Raw genomic sequence first — 22,133 nt, 5'->3', positions numbered from 1 at the left:
GGCTTACTTAATTTTTATGCTTTCTACCTTCTTTTTGGTAAATTGAACTTTCTTGCTCTGATGAACAGGTTCTTTGTCTTTAGACTTGACACGTTCTTCTTTGAATTCTGACCGCCCTCTTCTTTCCGATTTCTGCGAGGAAGTCTGAAAAGATCGAGAGGGACATCTGTCATTATCTTGATATTTATTAGGTTTTCATAAAGTATCCCTATTTCTAAGGTTACCCCTTTTTTCAGAGGGCTCCCGTGATGGAGACCTTCCTCCCCGTTTAGGAGACCTAACTCTCCTTTCGGGAGACCGTCCTCTGGACTGAGAACGCTTCTCTCTAGGAAGTGTCTGTTTGCTGTTTTCCCACTTCTTTTTAGGAGTAGTGAGATTATTTTTTATAAAGACTTTTTCAGGATTTTCAGTTAGTTGGGGATTTAACGGTTTCCCACCCAAACTATCTTTACCTAGTTCTTCATAGGATTTTTCAATGATTCTGGCAAGCTCATAAGGTTGCTCAGTAATGTCTGTTTCTTTTAATTTCTGGCGGATATCCACTGATGCCGTTCACCTTTTATGTTTGCTAATAGTATAGCCGAGACCTGTTTGAAATCTTTCAGTAGTTTCATACCTAGATTTAAGGCCGGTTCTGGACCGTAATAATTTTGAATCTGTCTTAGAACGTCTGGTATCACCGCCATGGACGGAACCCCATGTGTTTTAGTGTAGATTGAAGCAAAGACTGTGCCCCAAGTGTCACAATCCTCTACGTGTGGTGCAATCCCCCTAGGTAAACAGATTGTTAGAATCCTGTGTTTCTCACGAGGTGTACTATCAGGAAATACTGCCTCTATTTGAGTAATTTTTTGTGCTAACCAGAACGGAATTTGTACTTGTTTCGCTGGTAGTTTACCAATGACTGACTGTATTGTCTGTGGTGTTATTTTGTTTGTGTTTGTGTTCCCCTGGTGAGGGGTGTGCTGTGGAATTCTTACAGCTGGTTGGACTGTTAATGTCTGCATGACATATTGAACCAATTGTCTATGTATTTTAATTAACTGTTTAAGCTGAGCTAACAGTTCTCTACCTGTCATATGCTCTATGTCAGGATGTGGTGTATAGATGGCTAGTACCGGCCATGTAGCTCCTGGTCTACCTAGTGGACCGAGCCTCGTAATGTGATCTTCATGTTTTAGGGCGCCTTTAAACCTGAGCTGATGCTCTTGGTAAGTTAATGGAATTTCAATGTCCTCGAAAGGAATGTATTCCGTTGGAGGTTCCTCTACTTTGTAGTAGTGGAACTCGCGTGTTCCTGCATTTGCTGCTGGAAAGTAAATCCATGAATAGAATACCTCTGTCTGCCGATATTCATGTGCCTCTATGACAAAGATTACCCTGCCACCTCTTGCTGATACTCCATTATTTATCAGCTTGTAAGTTATACTTTTCCTTACATTTCCCGGGAGCAGTATAGCATCCGTGTCATTTTCTAGTATTGCAGCGTCATCTAAGACCTCTTGAGCTGCTGCTGCAGCTAATTCTTTGTCAGTAACCATTATTTTTACTGATTGAAGAGTTTTGCAGAACAAGTTTCAAGGAAACAAAGATTAGGTGCACAATATTTGTGGAACACTGTATCCTTCAACGTTGAACAAACCAAAAACTGATACATAGGATTTTTCGTCCTACTCGGTTTTGGCGGATATTATCCTTTCACCCACTCCAGACGTCTTTTGGAGTTTTTATGAGAGAAAGGGGTCTGTGTGAAAAGCACGACTGAGTTACTCTAGTATCTAGCGTTAAAGTATCGCCTTACCAAACGTTGGGCACCATGTAGTGTAGTTCCTATATTCCCAATAGGCTCTGCGCATTGCAATAATATATACTGCAGTTTAGACGTAGGACTGAGGTCAACTAGGTCTCTGCCGAATATATTAAACTTAATTGTGAGTGCCAGCTAGCTCAGAGGTCACTGAATTATGTGGTGAGGAGAATCCTCATCCCATCCTACGTGATTTTTATATAATGCTGGAGCTTGGGCTACTGCTCATTTCCTGGCATATGTGTATTTTTTATGAATTGGAATGTGATTTGAGAAGGCTGGCATAATTATATCTTCGCCGTGTGGGCACTCCCTAACAACTGCTGGTGGCCAGTCTTGTTCAGCTAGAAGTATGTCATAACCCTTGGAAAGCTTGTCCCAAAAGAGAGCTTTTATTTTTCTGGTTATGTTCCCCTCCTTCCGGAGTGTTATCTCATATAACCTGTGGGGTGTACTAACCCTGGTGTCGGCAGTTTCAACTTGAATGTATTCATTCAAGTCCACTGTCTCCAGATGATCCATCAGGATCATGCGAGCTATGGTCACTTCTGCTGCGCTGTCTAGCATTGTCTGAGCCCATTCCCCGTTCTTGAGTTGGGGCCTTCTGAATCCTCGGCTTACTTAATTTTTATGCTTGTTACCTTCTTTTTGGTAAATTGAACTTTCTTGCTCTGATGAACAGGTTCTTTGTCTTTAGACTTGACACGTTCTTCTTTGTGTTCTGACCGCCCTCTTCTTTCCGATTTCTGCGAGGAAGTCTGAAAAGATCGAGAGGGACATCTGTCATTATCTTGATATTTATTAGGTTTTCATAAAGTATCCCTATTTCTAAGGTTACCCCTTTTTTCAGAGGGCTCCCGTGAGGGAGACCTTCCTCCCCGTTCAGGAGACCTAACTCTCCTTTGGGGAGACCGTCCTCTGGACTGAGAACGCTTCTCTCTAGGAAGTGTCTGTTTGCTGTTTTCCCACTTCTTTTTAGGAGTAGTGAGATTATTTTTTATAAAGTCTTTTTCAGGATTTTCAGTTAGTTGGGGATTTAACGGTTTCCCACCCAAACTATCTTTACCTAGTTCTTCATAGGATTTTTCAATGATTCTGGCAAGCTCATAAGGTTGCTCAGTAATGTCTGTTTCTTTTAATTTCTGGCGGATTGCCACTGATGCCGTTCACCTTTTATGTTTGCTAATAGTATAGCCGAGACCTGTTTAAAATCTTTCAGTAGTTTCATACCTAGATTTAAGGCCGGTTCTGGACCGTAATAATTTTGAATCTGTCTTAGAACGTCTGGTTTCACCGCCATGGACGGAACCCCATGTGTTTTAGTGTAGATTGAAGCAAAGACTGTGCCCCAAGTGTCACAATCCTCTACGTGTGGTGCAATCCCCATAGGTAAACAGATTGTTAGAATCCTGTGTTTCTCATGAGGTGTACTGTCAGGAAATACTGCCTCTATTTGAGTAATTTTTTGTGCTAACCAGAACGGAATTTGTACTTGTTTCGCTGGTAGTTTACCAATGACTGACTGTATTGTCTGTGGTGTTATTTTGTTTGTGTTTGTGTTCCCCTGGTGAGGGGTGTGCTGTGGAATTCTTACAGCTGGTTGGACTGTTAATGTCCGAATGACATATTGAATCAATTGTCTATGTATTTTAATTAACTGTTGTAGCTGAGCTAACAGTTCTCTACCTGTCATATGCTCTATGTCAGGATGTGGTGTATAGCTGGCTAGTACCGGCCATGTAGCTCCTGGTCTACCTAGTGGACCGAGCCTGGTAATGTGATCTTCATGTTTTAGGGCGCCTTTAAACCTGAGCTGATGCTCTTGGTAAGTTAATGGAATTTCAATGTCCTCGAAAGGAATGTATTCCGTTGGAGGTTCCTCTACTTTGTAGTAGTGGAACTCGCGTGTTCCTGCATTTGCTGCTGGAAAGTAAATCCATGAATAGAATACTTCTGTCTGCCGATATTCATGTGCCTCTATGACAAAGATTACCCTGCCACCTCTTGCTGATACTCCATTATTTATCAGCTTGTAAGTTATACTTTTCCTTACATTTACCGGGAGCAGTATAGCATCCGTGTCATTTTCTAGTATTGCAGCGTCATCTAAGACCGCTTGAGCTGCTGCTGCAGCTAATTCTTCGTCAGTAACCATTATTTTTACTGATTGAAGAGTTTTGCAGAACAAGTTTCAAGGAAACAAAGATTAGGTGCACAATATTTGTGGAACACTGTATCCTTCAACGTTGAACAAACCAAAAACGAATACATAGGATTTTTCGTCATACTCAGTTTTGGCGGATATTATCCTTTCACCCACTCCAGACGTCTTTTGGAGTTTTTACGAGAGAAAGGGGTCTGTGTGAAAAGCACGACTGAGTTACTCTAGTATCTAGCGTTAAAGTATCGCCTTACCAAACGTTGGGCACCATGTAGTGTAGTTCCTATATTCCCAATAGGCTCTGCGCATTGGAATAATATATACTGCAGTTTAGACGTAGGACTGAGGTCAACTAGGTCTCTGCCGAATATATTAAACTTAATTGTGAGTGCCAGCTAGCTCAGAGGTCACTAGAAGCTTTCTCAAAAGTACAAGAAGGGATTAGGTTCTGACAACCATATAACATGACAACTTTGTTCCCCAAGAATAAGAAATCAATCTCTAGAGTCGCGGAAACAATAGATAACTATTTTACTCAGTTAATCGTGCATGCTTCGTTTCACCAGAGTTGCTGAGAAAATAGAGAGACAGGCGTTTTCGATATAAGGGTTTTTATTGAACAGTCTTCTATCTCATTACCTGTTTATCTGCTGTCTAATGTTCATCTTCTGATTTTTAAATATTCAGGTATTTTATATTTTTGTAATGGTTTTCATTAACTGTACAATAAAGAGTTTATTATTATTCTATCTCAAGCATGAGAAATGTACTGCTACAATAGTAATGCTGGTTATAAAGTACAGATCGTATAATACAAACAGTATTATAAAGTGTTACTGCAAAAGCATGATATGGTTTCTAAGCCATAAGTTGCTTAAAATATATAAAATGCATAAAATACATACAGTGATAAAAGAATGGCTAAAAGTACTCAACTGGTGCTTCTAAAATACGCCTACCCCGGTGTACCTGACCTAAGCCTAGCACAAGGGAAGAAGTAGGTTCAGGAGTAGTTTTTAAGTTTAGTATTTCTTTGCCAAGGATCTGCCAAGAGTCTAGTCAAGAATTCTCTATGGGTCTAATCAACTCCGTACCTTGGTTTAGAATGAAGGAGGTCTTGTATCTCTCTCTCAGGACTCGATATCCCAGATACCCGCAAGGGTAAGCTGGAAACACTGGAGCTGGATTTCTCAGCAAGAGAAGAAACAGCGTCTCTCAGTGCGTCTGCTGGAGGGTCGGCTTCCTTCGGCACTAGCTGCTGCAGGGCGTCGGGCAAGTAGTTAGTCGATCTGCTCCAAGAACCACCGTGTTTTTTACTGAGCAAAGGAAGGCATATTTATACCTTGAAGGTGCCGAGTTTGACGTGTGTTTGGACTTTAGAACGTCACTCAAGACTCAATTCCTAGAAAACTCCAGGATTTCTTGGATAACTTAGTATTCAAGCAGGGTGAAGATCCTAGCTGCTGAAGGCGGGTTTTTCCAAGAAATCGATGTGAATTCTCGGAACCTAGTGGAAGTAGCCTTGCCGTATTTGGGCTGTAAGGCTTAGGCCAAATATGGTAATGATTTCTATGCCTATATAAGGATAGGGTAAAGTATACCTATATAAGGGCATGAATCGGGAAAATTACACTAGGGTCCTAGATTCGTTTACAACAGGTTCAGTATAGTGCCATACTCACAAACATCATATGCAAGGAAAGCACAAAACTTGAAAGTGATACTCCCATGTTGCCCTCCTCCATGTGCAGTCAGCATGTGCAACCTTTATGCAAGCATCAGAAGATGCATGGAAACATGCATAGTTGACATTAATGCCCCATGTGACGTTGACACAGCCAAATAGCTGGCCCGTGCCTCCTTGTAACCTAACATACTATTCTCTGTAAGCATACCTACATGCCTGTAGGTGTGATAGATATACATCTAAACATGTTGTCTCTGTCACATATGGAGTCACTTTAAGGGAACACCACAGATACAGACTCCCAAATGTCCTTTTGCAATGGCCACAAGCTCCTGCTAGCCACCATGTTTCGAAGCACAACTACAGTTGCACATTGGTCCATGTTGCCATTCTTCTTCTGTGTAGTTGTCACAAATTTAAGTTGTGCACAGCAGACATCTATAAATGCACACTAACATGATGTTCACTGCTGTTCACTGCGAGGTGATGTCTATGACACTCATACTGCAGCACGTCACAAGGCCTCATCTCATCCATCAATGACAAGGGTCATTGTTTTAAACACATGAGAAACCACATGTTGTAAAACATGCATAACAGCTGCACTCAACATTGATGCCACTTAGAAGCCATTGCATTACACTAGAGACATCACCGAGCTCCGCACTGGCTCGGGTTTGGGATTCATGCAGTCACACACTCCCAAAATCACACTTTGCAGCATACTCACCCCCAACTTGCTGCTGATAGGCCCGCAAGTGTCCATTCAGCTCTGGCTGTGTCACTGTCAAGATGCGGGCCATTAGTGGTGTCATGCTACTGCACGCCATCCTGCCACTCCGAGGGAGCACCCCCAGCGTCACCTCTGCCACTTTTTTGCTTAGCCGCCAGATGTCATCCCACCTCTTGTGACAGTGTGTTTGCCGTCGGTTGGAGACACCCAGAGCCCGTATCTTGTGTGCATTGGCCCTCCATATGGCCTTACGCTGGTGGACCTTAAGCTGCAGGCCTGGGAGACAAGAAGATGAGGTTTCCATGACACTGGGTAATGTACCACTATGTGTCAGTACAGGAGAATGAAAAAACATAGCACACCAATACATAAATGTTGAGCAGAGGCCATACAGCATGACACGTAGTACACTTGCATCAAATAATCTCATAGAAATTTATATATGTGTGATGATGGACACAGTACCTGTCCATCCTATACACATGCAGAATGCCAGCACAGAAACCAATGTGAAGAAGACCCTCATCTGTGATGCAGTATGTGAGTGAGCAATACATACAATACATTTGAAATGATGTATCGGGGAAGACTCACTGTGTCCAACACTACACACCCCTCAATGTCCTTGGCCGGTGCATGGCTACCTGTGTCATGGAGGTCACATTTAGGTCCATGATTTTACATTCTTACACTCTTCTCACAAGGTGTAGTCCTGTCTTGTGCAATCCTCAGGCCTAAGATAGCTCATTGAGAAATAGGGTGGCAGACAACACATATGTTTGACTCAGTCCATTTACTGATGGGTTCTTTTAAAATTGGGCAGTTTCTGTACAGTCCGTGGGACTCACACTGAGGTTAAACGTGGGCCATCAGAAAATTCACATGCATGTACAATATGAGAGGGCAAACAGTGTCTACACATGCGAGACAGAACACATAACGAAAAGAATGGAAGGATGATATCTCCAGATTACATTTATCTGATGTGTTATAGGTGAATTACCACCAAGAGGTACACTTTGGCATTTCACTATTGTGCATAATGCACACATATCCATGGGGGCAATATGAAAACTGTACACACATTCTTCAGTACCCCCTGGACGAAATACATTTGTAATGTCATAAATGAGCATGTGAAAACCTCATGGACTATGACATCACATAGCACAGACAATGTTTTTTCAGACTTCGAATGTCCAAACCAGGAGTGTTACTGTATGGCTGCAAAAACACTGCAAGTCCCTCCCATCTTTCAATGCAGCCATGGATCTGTAGAAATAAGGCTACACACCCGCATTGACATGAATTCAGCATGCTAGGCAGTGTATCACACATTTACATTACCCAGTCTCAGACCAACGTTTGTATTTTTTTGCTGAAGAAGGGCTGTAGAAATGTCCATGTTGCCATCCTGCCCAAATACTCAAGTGCAATATTTACTAGGCCATGTATGGAGCAAACAACTGAAAAAGTGTTTTCAAAGCAGCTACTAAATGTCTCAGCCAGACCAGCGCATGCGCTGGATCAGGCGAGACCTGCAAACGCCTCGCTGGATGAGAATTACCCTAGTAACCATCGACCAATCTCCCGTCTTCCAGTACCAACCAAAATAACTGATAACATTTTTAATTAACAATTGGTGTCCTTTATTGTAGCTAATAAACTCTTTGATACCACCCAGTTTGGTTTTCGGAAGGGGCATAGCATGGAGACAGCTCTGCTCAAGGCAACCGAAGAGATCCGGCAGGTTCTAGATCTGGGAAAGGGGGCTGCCCTTATCCTACTAGATCTCTTGGCGGCTTTTGACACGGTAAATTATAAACTACTGCTAATTCGATTAACAGCCTGTGGAGTCACAGGTCTGTCCTGGAATCTGCTAAAATACTTTTTAAATGATCGGGAGCAAATAGTAAAGTTGGAGAGTTTCACTTCCCACCCATTCTCCCTTCCATGTGGAGTCCCACAGGGATCCTCGGTAAGTCCCACCATTTTTAACATTTATGTCTCCCCATTAGCAGATCTGATGTTTTGGATTCTCACTTACATTCTATGCCGATGACACTCAAATTGATGTCTCCATAGGAAAAAAACGACACTGATACAGGAAGCAGATTTCATGATTGCATGATGGCTGTCCATGATTGGATGAGCAGCAACTGCCTTAAATTAAATGCAGAAAAGACTGAAGTCTTGCTTTTTGGACCAAAATCATCTTTTTGGGGTACATTAGCTTGGCCAGCTATCATGGGCCCAATCCCCCTTCCAGTGAAAAAGGCTCAAAACTTGGGAGTGATTATTGATAATAAAATCAACTTTTCTGATCATGTAAACAAACATACTTCTTCCAAATTTAACACTGTAAGAAAAATTAAAGAAGTTTTGCCTTTTATACCCGCCAATCTGCAAAAGACATTAGTCACTTCTTTAATTCTGTCTAATATTGATTACTGCAACAGTTTGCTTCTGACCACCCATAAGTACAATATTACCAGACTTCAGGTCTTGCAAAATGCAGCGGCTAGAATTTACTGAAAATACCCCAATTCTGCTCAGTATCGCAAGAGCTAAAAAAATCTACATTGGATCCCTGTTAAGCAAAGAATTACCTTTAAGGTACCGTGTCTCGCTTACATGGTAATTCATGGTCTTGGTCCGGACTTCCTGAAGCAGAGCTTCAAACAGTATCTCCCTGACAGAAATCTTCGGTCAGAAAAGGCAAAATTACTAGTAGTGCCTAGATTTAAACAAGTACGATGGGGCGGAAAAAGCATTGTGCTTGAAGCATCCAAAGCATTAAAACAGCGCCTAGCCTCTTTGCTTTTAGGAAAGCTATAAAAACCTAGTTATTCAGGACCTAGCACTTTCTGCGGTCCCTTCTTGACACTTGCAGCCGTAACTGTATAGCGCTTACACAGCTCAGGGCAGTAATACGCTCTATAAATCCAGACAACATAACATAACCACGTATACAAGTTTACAGGATATTTTTAATGCTTTTGGGAAAAAGGGCTTTTTTGACTTTTGAATGTATGTTTCTTTTATTGACATTTTAACAGGCTTTTAAAGTGCTTTTAGTATTTTTTATTCTAAATGATTTTTATGCTTTTAATGGCCTTAGTTTTATTATTACCTAGCTGACCCTTTTGACCTTTTGATAAGGAGTGGGTGTCATGTTCGTTAGGCTAGTCCTGTCATGTATGCCTCTTTTTACATACATTGTATCATCCACATGACAATAACAGTTCTGAATGGTGACCTTTTACCTAGTAATTTGCTCTGTCAATTCTTGAACAGGCTCTTGGTATATTATCATAATCCCTGTACCTGACGTACATAAACATGTCCTCAGGCACTGCGTAATTATTCTGTATAAGAGTCACCACCTTTTTTTTCATCCTTGGCCAACAGCCCGCTGTGCATGATCGCATTGTTTGGAAAACATTTATGATTGTTCGCAAAACATTTATGATTGTTTTCAAAACATGTCGATTCTAGAAGAAACACTGGAGTGACCACTCTAGCATATAAGACCCTTATTCCCCCCTTAAAAGTGTAGTAGAATACCTTCCAGGCTGACATGGGGACCTGCATGCTGTATCTTAGACATGCAGTGGTCTTACATCCCTTGCGGGGAGTCATCCTCTGAGCAGAGATGGGGTCCTTCATTTTCTACCATTAGGTGAGGGGGTTATTGCTTCCCTAGGGGATTCTTGGCTATATATATATACATATATGCACATATACATGCTACACCTACAGATCTAGGCTAAATACATTTAGGCAGGTTACGTAGGGTGCGCCTTATAGGAGTATGCAAGTACTACTGTCTTATCTGAACTGAATGTGTTCATCTTCTGGTAGAAATGTATCTACTGTTTTCTATATTAGTACTTGCAATTTCTTTTGTATGTTTCTGTATCCTGATTGTCGCAGCAAATATGTTTTACACAGGACTGACCCTGAACCAATAAATCCTTATTGAAAAACTAATCGCCATCCTGTGTATTTTCTGAGAATAAGTAAGCGAGAGTGACTGAGTGAAAAGTACTGTACTGTTTTCCACGATCCCTGAGGAATCGGGGTTGTCATGTGTAAAGAAGTAATACTCCTTAGATGTGGTATTTGAAGAAGTTGATTTATTAAGTATCATTAAGTACAAAAGACCACATCCAGCACCAACGCCCTGCAGCTGCTAACTGACAAGCTGCTCACAATCTTTTCCTACGATGCTGGTTCCACATTCAAAAAGCGTAACTTGGTAACCTCAGGAACATTCTGGTGCAGAGATATAAGTGAGAACACTACATCACCTCCCTCTTCATAACACAACATAACAGAAATAAACAACATTAAAGGAAGAAATAATAATATGATAAGAAAATAACTGTATATATATTTTGAAGTACACTATTTGTATGACGAGAACAGAACAAGATCTAATCTAGATATCTAGCAGGCCTTTGAATAGACCTACGTGGCCTAGCAGGAACCATAACACCATTATCCTTTGACACAACCGAAGGTTGAGAATCTGGTCCTTGACACTTAGCAACTCTATTAAGATTCCACACCTTATGATCACTGATGCGAATAGCATTGTTGAACACCTTTGTGACTTTGAATGGCATACTGAACTTTGAACCAGCTTTGCCTAAGCGAGGAGATTTTATTTTTACCTTATCTCCTACAGACACCTTTGTTTTTTTTAACAGCTTTCCTCATATCAAACCAAGTCTTTCTCTTCTCCTTGACTATTCTCTCCCTTTCTTTCCACCCTTCAGTATACATTGCTTTCTTGTCAACAGACATTCTCTTTTCACACACCTAAGAAGGACACACCTCTGTACTAGAAATCCTTTTCTTAAACAACTGAAAAGGAGACACCCCCGTAGTGGAATGTGGAGTAAACCTGTACTCTCTCACTTTCTTCCTAAAGGCAGTTTCCCAATCAGCACCAGTTGCAACTGCCTTCTGTAAAGCTTCTTTCAAAACATTTACAAATCTTTCAACAACCCCATTGCTCTCTGGGTGGTATAGCGCTGCTTTCTTATGTTTGATGCCTCTGAAAGATAAAAACTCCTCCACAATAGAGGAAGTAAATTGTACCCCGTTATCCGAAAACAGAGATTCAGGGAAACCTTCTCTTTCAAAAAGAGATTCCAACAGATGAAACTACAGAATTGACCACCTTAATCTCTGGCCAACGAGAATACATATCCATGCACACAATAACATTAGCATCTCTTGATCTTAACTTAATTGGACCCATAATGTCTATAGCCACATCCATCCACGGACCCTCCGACTCTCCTCTTATCACCATGGGTTGCTTTCTGCATTTCAGTATCTTGTCACAACACACACATTCCTGGCAATTCCGAACTTCTCTTTCAATCCAGACATCCATGCCTGGCCACCAGTAAGCTTCCCTTAGCTTTTCCTTTGTTTTAACAATACCCATATGACTCGCATGAGATAACAACTTTGACCATAATACGTTTGAAGGAATCAGTCTTGTGCCTCTCAAGAGTAATCCATCCACCACAGTAAGTACATCTTTAACTTGCTAATAACCTATCAATGCCTGATCACAGTCCTTCTTATCACACCAGCCATTGACTACCATCTCCAACACTTTCTTCAACACACCATCCTTCTCTAAAGCACTTCTCCATTCATCCTCAGAAATAATTCCTTCACTAATAAGGCAAACATCTACACCATCATCAAACTCATCACCACCAAAATAATCACACTCTGGAATTTCCTCATTGGCACCACCCAATCTGGACAGGCAATCTGCCAAAATATTAGTGGCACCTGGTAGATATGAGACAACAAACTTAAATTCTTGCAAGGCAACCACCCATTTACCAATGCGTTGTGAAACAAAGTCAATGCCTTTCTTTTCAAAAAGTTCCTTCAAAGGCTTATGGGCCGTTAAAACCTCAAAATCACCTCCCCAAAGAAACTTTCTTAACTTTCGGATGGCCCAATATATGGCTAAAGCCTCTCTTTCCACAACAGAGTAATTAAACTCTGCACCTCTAAACGGCCTTGACATGAATAAGACCACCTTTTCAGTTCCTTCAGGTTTTTGAAATAAGACAACCCCCAAACCTTTAGAGCTGGCATCTGTCATCAAATATGATTTTCTCTTATGGTCTTAACTGCTGAGATCCTGCGCTTTGTTGCGACACATTTTTAAATGATTAAACTCCCTCTCATAGTCTTTTGACCAAGTGAACTCACACCCCTTCTTTAATAGATCCCTAATATGGCTTGTCACACATGTTAAATTCGGAACAAACTTGTGATAAAATTCTGCCATTCCCAAAAATGTCACAAGCTCTTCTTTATTTTCAGGTGTGTTGAGTTTCGAAATAGTCTCCACTAAGTCAGACTTAGGTTTGATCCCATTAGATGATATGTGATGACCCAAATAATCAATTTCAGATTCATCAAATTTACATTTATCTCCTCGCAAGGTTAGACCGGCATCACTCATTTTTTTCAAGACTAAACTTAATCTGTGATCATGTTCTTTAGAGTTGGAACCAAATACTAATACGTCATCTTGATAACCCTTTACGCCTTCGACACCTTCAAGAATGTGCTCCATAACTCCCTGGAACACAGAGGCAGCCGAAATCAGACCGAAGGGCATTCTCAAAAACTTAAAGGCGTTATAAATGCAGTTAGATCTTGAGAAGAAGGGTCTAGCCTCACCTGGTAATAGGCCGAGGTCAAGTCCAGAGAAGAAAAATGTTTTGCCCCTGCAAGAGAGCATAACATCTCACTGATGTTTGGTAGTGGATAATGATCCACCACAACGGCGTTATTCAGCTCTCTGAGATCCACAAATAGTCTGGCCTCTCCGTTGGCTTTACAAACCATAACTATGGGAGAAAGCCATTCAGTAGCTTCAACCTCTTCTATAATGTTGTTTGCATTGAGTTTATCAAGCTCACACTTCATTTTATCCCTTACTGCAAAAGGATACCCCTCGGACCTTTGATGCCTTAGGTAGAGAACCAGGAATGATTTTGATCTGATGCATGTAGTATTTAAGACAACCCAGTTCTTTTTTAAAGGCTTGTGGAAACCGGTCGACCCAGGATTTAGAATCTCTTCTAATTTGATTGACAGCAGGTTAATCTCCCAAGCACACAGAAGGTGTTCGGTTGGGATTTAAGAAGACATGTAGATCACGTTGATGAAACCAGCTCAATAAGGAATCGCCTTTCATCAATGCATAAATCTTGCCAGGAATCACTCTGCTTTTATAATCAATGGTACCCCAGAACCAACCTAACAGATGTATTATTTTCCTCCATAACCTCTTGGACATATATCAGGTTTTAACAAATGTACCTTCTTAGAAAGAAATTGATCATAAAAGGTTCTGGGTATCAAGGTAATCTTGGCCCCAGAATCAAAAAGCATCTTTACTGGGGCATCATTGATTAGAATCACATCAATTGGAGACTCACCCTCTGATTTCTTAATCTGACAGATATTAATCTCTTCAATATCATCTTCAAAGAGATCTACCTCTCTAACATTTCTTTGACTTTTACCAGATCTGCAGCATCTAGTGAAATGACCTTTTTGTCCACAATAAGTACAGAGTGCCTTCCACCAAGGACAATCTTTTGAATTTGCCATATGGTCTGCATTCCCACATCTGAAACATTTTCCTTGAAAGTGTTTCATAACACTGGATTGACTATCACTCTTACTCTTAAAATGTCTTGAAGTGCCAGGTTGAGATGGAGAAGAAATTACGCTCTTTTCTTTTTCTTTCTTATCATTACTGTCCCTGCTATTGCTTACTTTCATTACAGAAGAATTTTCTTTTTCGGCTTGAGATGTCTTGTGTATAGTTTCTAAACAAACTTTAGAGTGTTCATAAGTCTTAGCAATAGTAACCACATCATGTAAAGAAGGATTGTCCTTTTGCCAGAGATTATCTCTTGCTTTGTCAACATTACAGCCCAACATCATCTGATCACGCAAACGTTCCTCTAAAGACGCACCAAAATTGCACGTTGATGCCAATTTTCGAAGTTCTGTAATATACTGTTCAACAGATTCTTCATACGCCTCCCGAAGTGGTATCTCTCAAGAACTGTGCTTAGTTTCGGTAAATAATGCAAGTCCAATTTCTTTATAGCAATATCATACTCGTTAAGGTTGGCAGATTCATTATCAGACAGATCTGGAAGATGTTCATAAACCTCCTGTCCCTCTGCCCCAAGACAACGCATTAACAAAGATGTTTTTCTTTCGGCACTAAGAGAGGTCCCACACACTCTTGCATAATTAAAGAAAACCTTTTTCCACTTGAGCCAAGGAAGAGAAGGTTCGCCAGGAGATGGTAAGAAAAAGGTAGGTGCAGGAACATTCTGCATGGTGGATAAATGAAAATACTTGAATACAAGAAAAATCAGCTGTGTGACACAAATTGTGGAGTAATGAATACATACTGTTTGTATATTTATAAGCTGTGAAAATGACTAACAAATAAAGATAAAACAATGTGGACCCTTAGTGAAATAAATTTGTATCAACTTACAACGCTGTGTGCATCAGCAATTGTTTTGATTGATACACTCTGATTGTTAATAAAAGAAATAAGCTGAGTGTATCAGCGCTGCAGATAAGTTAGCTGTAATTGTCAGTTGTTTTGACACACTTGTTGTTTCAGAACAGATGTGCGCTGTGTGTGTCAGCGACGTAGGGACATGCGATAATTTTGGCTGTGCACATCAGCGATGTTATAAAGATTCAGCTGACAGGCACATTGTGTATAAATACTCTCATAAATAAAATCTTCAAGACGTTTGGGAAATCAATCAGCTGTGTGTGTCAGCGCCCGTAAATTTTCCCGAGATGCACACACTTAAAGAGTTTGACTCCTGTTGCTTCAATTCCGTAAAAATGTTTACTTAAGATGGCCGCCACGGCGCAGCACCACGTAATGACGTCACAGGAGAGTGACTGTATCGAGTCCTCAGGTCCTGCTCGCGCTTAGACATGCACTTTCGCTCGCGGGAATTGGAATGTGCTCGCGCTTGTACACGAGAGGAAGCTCGCGACAGACCCAACGGCGGAGCAGACAGCTTTGAAATAAATATCTTTTCCTTCCCTTTAAAAAAAAACAACAATAGAAAACAGTCTGGTACTCACGAATCCCCTCTGGGTGAGTAACGAAGAAGAAAATCTCTTCTCCCTTCCCTTCAAAACGTGGGAGCAGATCGCAGACTGTCGAGCATGATCCCTCCTGGGCAGGATCAGTGCGAGAGGCTTCGCCCGACCATCGCTACCTCTGCGCTTGGACAGCAGAGACTTCACTCGTCCCCCGCTACCTCTGCGCTTGGACCAGACTCGACAGGAGCTTCAATGTAGGTAAGGTTTGATGTGCTGAGGTCTTGACCCATAGCAGAAACTGCACACATGGAAATCGTGTCCTCTTTCGATCATCGCCAAATGTAAAGAAGTAATACTCCTTAGATGTGGTATTTGAAGAAGTTGATATATTAAGTATCATTAAGTACAAAAGACCTCATCCAGCACCAACGCCCTGCAGCTGCTAACTGACAAGCTGCTCACAATCTTTTTCTACGATGCTGGTTCCACATTCCAAAAGCACTGCCTTGCCCTCAGCCCTCAGCTGACCTCTTGGCAGTTGCTGGGCCCGTGCCCCGCATTTGCTGGTGACTATCCGGTGCTCAGCCGACTTAGGCGCTGAGACACACGGACCCCGGAGCATAGCGCCGCCATCTTGGGGGGAGGTTTTACCTGCAGCGCTCTAGTCCACAGCGCATAAAAGAAACGGGCATGCCTCCGTGCAGGGGACACGATCAGCGGACGGGCCGCATCAGCGCCGGAGTCACGCCAGAGTCCAGCCCGTCTGCGCCCGTCAGTGCTAAGGAAGCGCCATGGGCCTGGAATGCTGGCCAAATACGTACCCGTGATCCACTTTGCCCCCTATACTTTTTACAGATTTTACAATCACCACACGCGTCTGCCGGAGGCCCTATTGGCTGCTCCCGATTGCCCCTGCGTGGGGAAAGGGACTAGCCCTACTCTCCCTGACCTCGGCCATAAGCGATCTAGAATAAGGAATCACAAGCCCCCCCCCCCCAGCAGAGAGATCGGGTTTCTCATTAATGCTCGGTCTCTAATTAAGAACAATTTTGCCCTCAGGGACTTTGCCTCAGATAGAAAAGCATCTTGGGCATTCATCACAGCGACCTGGGCTACCGACCACTCAGGGCCTGAGCTTTTGAATGCCATCCCTGAAGGGTATTCCCTGTCGAGAATGGACAGAGAGAGAGACGTAGGGGGGGTGGACTGGGTATACTATACAGGACCTCCATAAGATGTCGGACTGAGCAACTCTCCTCACCTCATGATTCTTTTCAGGCCATGTATTTCGTTCTTAATCCCTCCCCCACGGTTTCCTTTTCCGGCATCCTGATTTATAGGCCCCTGGCCCCAGATCTACGTTTAGCCATGACCTGCTTAAACTACTGGAGCCCTACATTGGTAGACCCAACTTTACCATACTTGGAGATTTTAATTTCGACTTGGAGAGTGACAGTTCCGCAGATACCGCTTATCTGCTGGACTCTCTGGCCTCCTGTGGGCTGACACAAAGAGTGGTAGAGTCCACCCACTCTGCTGGACATACGTTGGACGGGGTCTTTACCAACGATACCAGACTAGGGGTGGGCTCTCCCCTCCCTTTGTCTTGGTCAGACCACATGGCCGTCCCACTTGACTTTACATCCCCCCATCTTGCCACAACCCCAGCTGACTCTACTAAATGGGAATCAAGAAGGAATCTTAGGGGAATAAAGAATGATTCTCTAGCCCCTCTCATCTCCAGCTATTTGCCTCCCTTAGTGAGGGACACTGACACCGCTGCTCGTGAGCTCTACAATTCCATCACGAAAGCTGTGGACACTCTGGCCCCGATTAAGCAGCACTATTCCGCTAGGAAACGTCCATCAGCGCCCTGGTACTCCGATGCCCTTAGGCTATTAAGACAGGGTTGCGGGAAGCAGGAGAGGCGCTGGAGACTACATAGTGATCCTCCTGAAAAAGACAAACACAAATGTCTTCTCAAGGAGTATAAAGCCGCAGTGCTGGCGGAAAAGAAAAAGCATTTCGCCAAGCTGACCGCCTCCCTCAGCTCCCCTAGGGAATTGTTTAAAATTGTTGATTCCTTATCTCTCCTTCAATCACCTGACCCCATTAGAGCCACTCAGGAACTCTGTGACCAGATTTCAAACTTTTTCCATGTGAAGATAATGGATAGCCACTTAGGCTTAGAAGCTCTCAATCAAAACCTGGGGGCTCCCTGTGCCGCAGTGGCGCCCCCTCCCCTGGAGGAGGATCCTGTAAGGTCCCAGGGTGGCTTCCTCACTAATTTCCCCCCCGCTTACCCTGGTGCAACTTAATCTGCACTTGGACAAACTTAAATTGGGATCTCCTCTTGATCCCTGTCCTTTGAAGACCCTAAAAGAATGCAGGGATGTCTTACTCCCTCCATTCCTGGAGGTCATCAACCTTGCAATCCACGAAGGTGTCTATCCGACCTCATGGAAAATGGCCATAGTGAAACCCCTCTTAAAGAAGCCCACATTGGACCCTGGGATTTTAAAGAATTTTCGCCCTATCTCTTTACTCCCAGCGCCTGCGAAAATGTTAGAGGCCCATCTAAATAACCATCTGAGTGCCTTCTTGGAGAACTCCAGCCTTCTTGACCCCTCTCAACACGGTTTTCGGAAGGCTCATAGCACCGAGTCTGCCCTTACAGTGGTCACTAATAACATCCGCGCGAAGGTCGACAGTGGCCAGACTACCCTTCTGGTCTTGCTCGACCTCACAGCCGCATTTGACACCCTGTCCCCCTCCATCCTGGCCATGCGCCTTAGGGAGATAGGAGTGGACGGACCGGCGCTTAGCCTCTTAACATCTTTCCTTGATGACCGTGAACAGAGGGTCAAGCTGGGTGAGTTTCTTTCCCCAGTCAAGCCTGTGCAGTGTGGTGTGCCTCAGGGCTCGTCCCTGAGCCCCACACTTTTTAATATTTACGTGACCCCTTTAGCCAGGCTTGTAAGATCTTTTGGGCTGGAAGTTCTATCCTATGCCGATGACACTCAGATCATGGTCTCCCTTTCGCAAACTGTGGACTTCACGGCCAAACATTTCAGGAACTGCGAGGAGCTTCGCGGGCATCCAAGATGGTCGCGTGAGCACAGAGCTCCCCAGACCCGCGCCGCCCTTCACGGATATCCTGACTACATCCTGATTTTAAGGACGGGCTTTTGTTCGTACATTCTTGCTGATCTACTTATCCTTTGAAAAATTGATTTCGGACGCTGGGGTCCACTTTTACATCGCCTCTACTTTTTGCGGCCCACCCCGAAGCAGACCGGGGGCTCGGTTGCTTGGCAGGCCGGGGAGTAGTTGAACAATAACGGCTGAGGGGGTCTCCCTCTGGTCGACCCCCTCCTGACTTTCGGTTTCGTTTTCTACTCCCGGCTCGGATTGACGGACGCGCAGCCCTGATCCGCCTTTGGCTGGCCTGGTGTCTCTTTGCTGTCTAGTGCTGACCCTATTGAGCGCCCAAAATCCGGCTTTCTTGGTGCCTACACACGTCTCATCTGGTCTTGTTGTCAGTTTGGCCACTCCACGACCGGCCATTTTTACCAGGTCGCGAGGACCCCTTCGGGGGTCCCTTCTCCAATATGGCCACCGGACCTGCTCCCGAGAAGCGCAAGACCAAAACACCTCTCCGTGGTAGCCAAACCCAGACGAATATTATGGATCACTATTCGCAGATTAAGGGGTCCCCTGGCGCCTCTGGTCGCACTTCAGATGATCCTAAGACTGTTTCTTCAGCGTCTTCTGAAATATCCTTGCAGGACGTCATGGGTGCCATTACCAGCATGCAGGCCTCCATGGGACAGCAGTACGAGGCCTCTAAGATCGACACTGTGGCCGTCGACATCACACTGATTAGAGCGGATCTGGCTAAGACCAACGAGAGGGTCAAGTCATTGGATTTGAAGACTTCTAGTCTTATTACGGATGTCGCGGAGGCCCAGACTGAGATTGGCAATCTACGTTCCTCTCACGACCTGATGGCTCGTCGTCTCGAGGACTACGAAAATAGGGCCCGTCGCAATGACGTACGCCTTATTGGTGTCCCGGAGAATCCCGAGAGGATTGCTGTTGACCTTTTGGTGGAGGATCTGGTTACGAATTATCTTGCTCCCGCCGGACTTAGCAAATTCTTTGCTGTGGAACGTGCTCATCGAGTCCCTGGTGGGAAGACGAAGTTGGGCGCCCCTTCCGAGGCCCATTATTGCCAGATTATTCCACTTCAGGGATCGGGATGCTATTCTTCCTCGCGGGATAAGGGCCCAGTGACATTTGAAAATGCCTCTGTTTCTTTTTATCCTGACTTTTCACCGCTTGTTCAGAAACAAAGACTCGGATTTCAGGGAGTGAAGAGACGATTACGGGACTTGGGCCTCAAATACGCCATGTTGTTCCCAACCAGGCTTCGGATTGAATATGGAGAACGTAAATTTTTCTTTGATCGCCCAGACAATGTTAGTGACTGGCTTGACTCCCTGCCCAGGAGAGACGAACGTACAGGGCGCCCCGGAGGTGCGGATGGGGGGCGCGGCAGAGTGAAGATTGCATCGTGGATCCTGGCGTCTGAACTTTTCTGCTTTTCAGCTGAGTCTGGACTTTGGTCTTCTTTTGAGCCTAGATTAGCTTGGGGGTGGCGGGGGGTGAATGGGGTCTCTTCCTCCTCCTGGGTTCTTAGCGTAGCTTAGTTTAGTAATGGGGCGACAGGCACACTGCAAGTTGGGGTGGTTTATTAGTCATGCGCAGGGGTGCAGGGTGGGGGGTGTAACATGTTCAAGTTGGGGGGTGGTGGGGGGGGGTGTATGCGTTTCCTTTTATTCACTAGGCATCGTATTGTTTTCTTCCTTTGCACTGATCATTGGGTTCTGTGTGGCTATTGCTCTGCCTACTTCTCAGGGATGGGGGGTGGCAAGTTGAGACTGTTATCCTGGAATGTCAATGGGTTGGGTGACAGAATTAAGCGAGGGATTGTATTGCGGTTCCTAAGGCATCATTCTCCCGATATTGTCCTCCTACAGGAGACGCATCTAATATGTAATGCATGTCAAGCTATGAACAGGCGCGGATATCGGTTGGTGGCCCACGCGGGGTTTACTTCTGGTTCCAGGGGGGCTGGTATTCTTATCCGATCCTCTCTCCCTTTTGAAGTTGATGAAGTAAAGCTTGATGACAGGGGGCGCTATGCGGCGCTCACTGGTAGATGGGAGGGGAAGACATTGTCTATACTCTCAGTTTATGTCCCCCCGGGCCTGCTGTCCTTGACTTACGCTGATCTCTGCAGGGTCCTTTTGGAACTTCCTGAAGGCCTTCTGATTATGGGTGGGGATTTTAATTTGGTTGTCTCTGGCACCTCTGATCGTCATCCTCCTAGGGATTTGCCAAGGGCTCAAATGTGGTTGAGTGATTTGCTTGAGACCTTCGGGCTGGTGGATGGCTGGAGACTAATGCACCCCACGCAACTACAGTACACCTTCCATTCTGGGGCACATGGTAGTCTCTCGAGATTGGATTACTTCTTAATGCCAGCGGTCCAATCCTCATCCATTAGAGAGATTCGTCAGCTCCCTAGGGGTATTTCCGATCATTCCCCTTTGTGGCTTCGTTATGAGGTTGGGGCGGGCAATGAGGGAAGGGTCGCCCCTCTGAACCCCTGGTATTTCCGCAATCCTAAAACCCGCTCCGAACTTGTGAAAGCTATTGAACATTATTTTGACGAAAATGTGGGGTCTGTTTCTTCTGCTGTTTCGCTGTGGGAGGCTTTCAAGACAGTTGTGCGTGGGCAGTCCCTATCCTTGATTGCCGCAGCTAAGAAGGCCGCAAACGTGGAGATTGTGCGATTGGAGTCTGAGATAACCGCTCTTGAGGACGATCTTCGGGTGGGCGTCTCCAGTGTAAAGTTACATTCCCTTGCATTGAAACAAGCTGATTACAGGGCTCTTGTGACTGATAAGGCGAGAATGATGTATAGGGAGCAGCAGGGCAGGCTGTATGATGTGGGAGACAAGGCGGGTAAATTCCTTGCATGGCTGGACAAGAAAGAGAGAGTGAATCGTGTTGTTCCTGTGATTGTACGGCCTGATGGAGAGTGTGTTACTGACCCAGTTGGGATCGCTCAGTGTTTCGCGGACCACTTTAGGACTGTGTACACCTCGGTTTGTGGTAGGGATGAGGAGGACTCCCGTTTGCTGCTGCGGGATATCGCTTTGCCTTGCCTTTCTGACGCTGACAGAGAACTCATTGATGTTCCGCTCACAGTGGACGAAGTCGCTGTTGCTATTCGTTCCCTCCGTTCCGGTAAGGCGATGGGCCCCAATGGTTTTCCCATTGAATTGTACAAGCTGCGACCTGACAAAATGGCGCCCTATCTAAGGGACATGTTCCTTGAGGCTTTGGAGTCCGGTTTCCTCCCCTCGGACCAACGACTCGCTACTATCGTAGTCATCCATAAGGAGGGTAAGCCGCGGGATTGTTGTACTTCGTACAGACCCATTTCTCTGCTCAATGCCGAACCTAAAATTTTGGCTAAACTGTTGGCTAATCGCTTAATAACTGTGATCGGGGACTT

Source organism: Lissotriton helveticus, chromosome 5_1, assembly GCF_964261635.1.
Source record: "Lissotriton helveticus chromosome 5_1, aLisHel1.1, whole genome shotgun sequence".
In the NCBI taxonomy this organism is placed as follows: domain Eukaryota; kingdom Metazoa; phylum Chordata; class Amphibia; order Caudata; family Salamandridae; genus Lissotriton; species Lissotriton helveticus.
Note: the sequence above shows the minus strand (reverse complement) of the source record.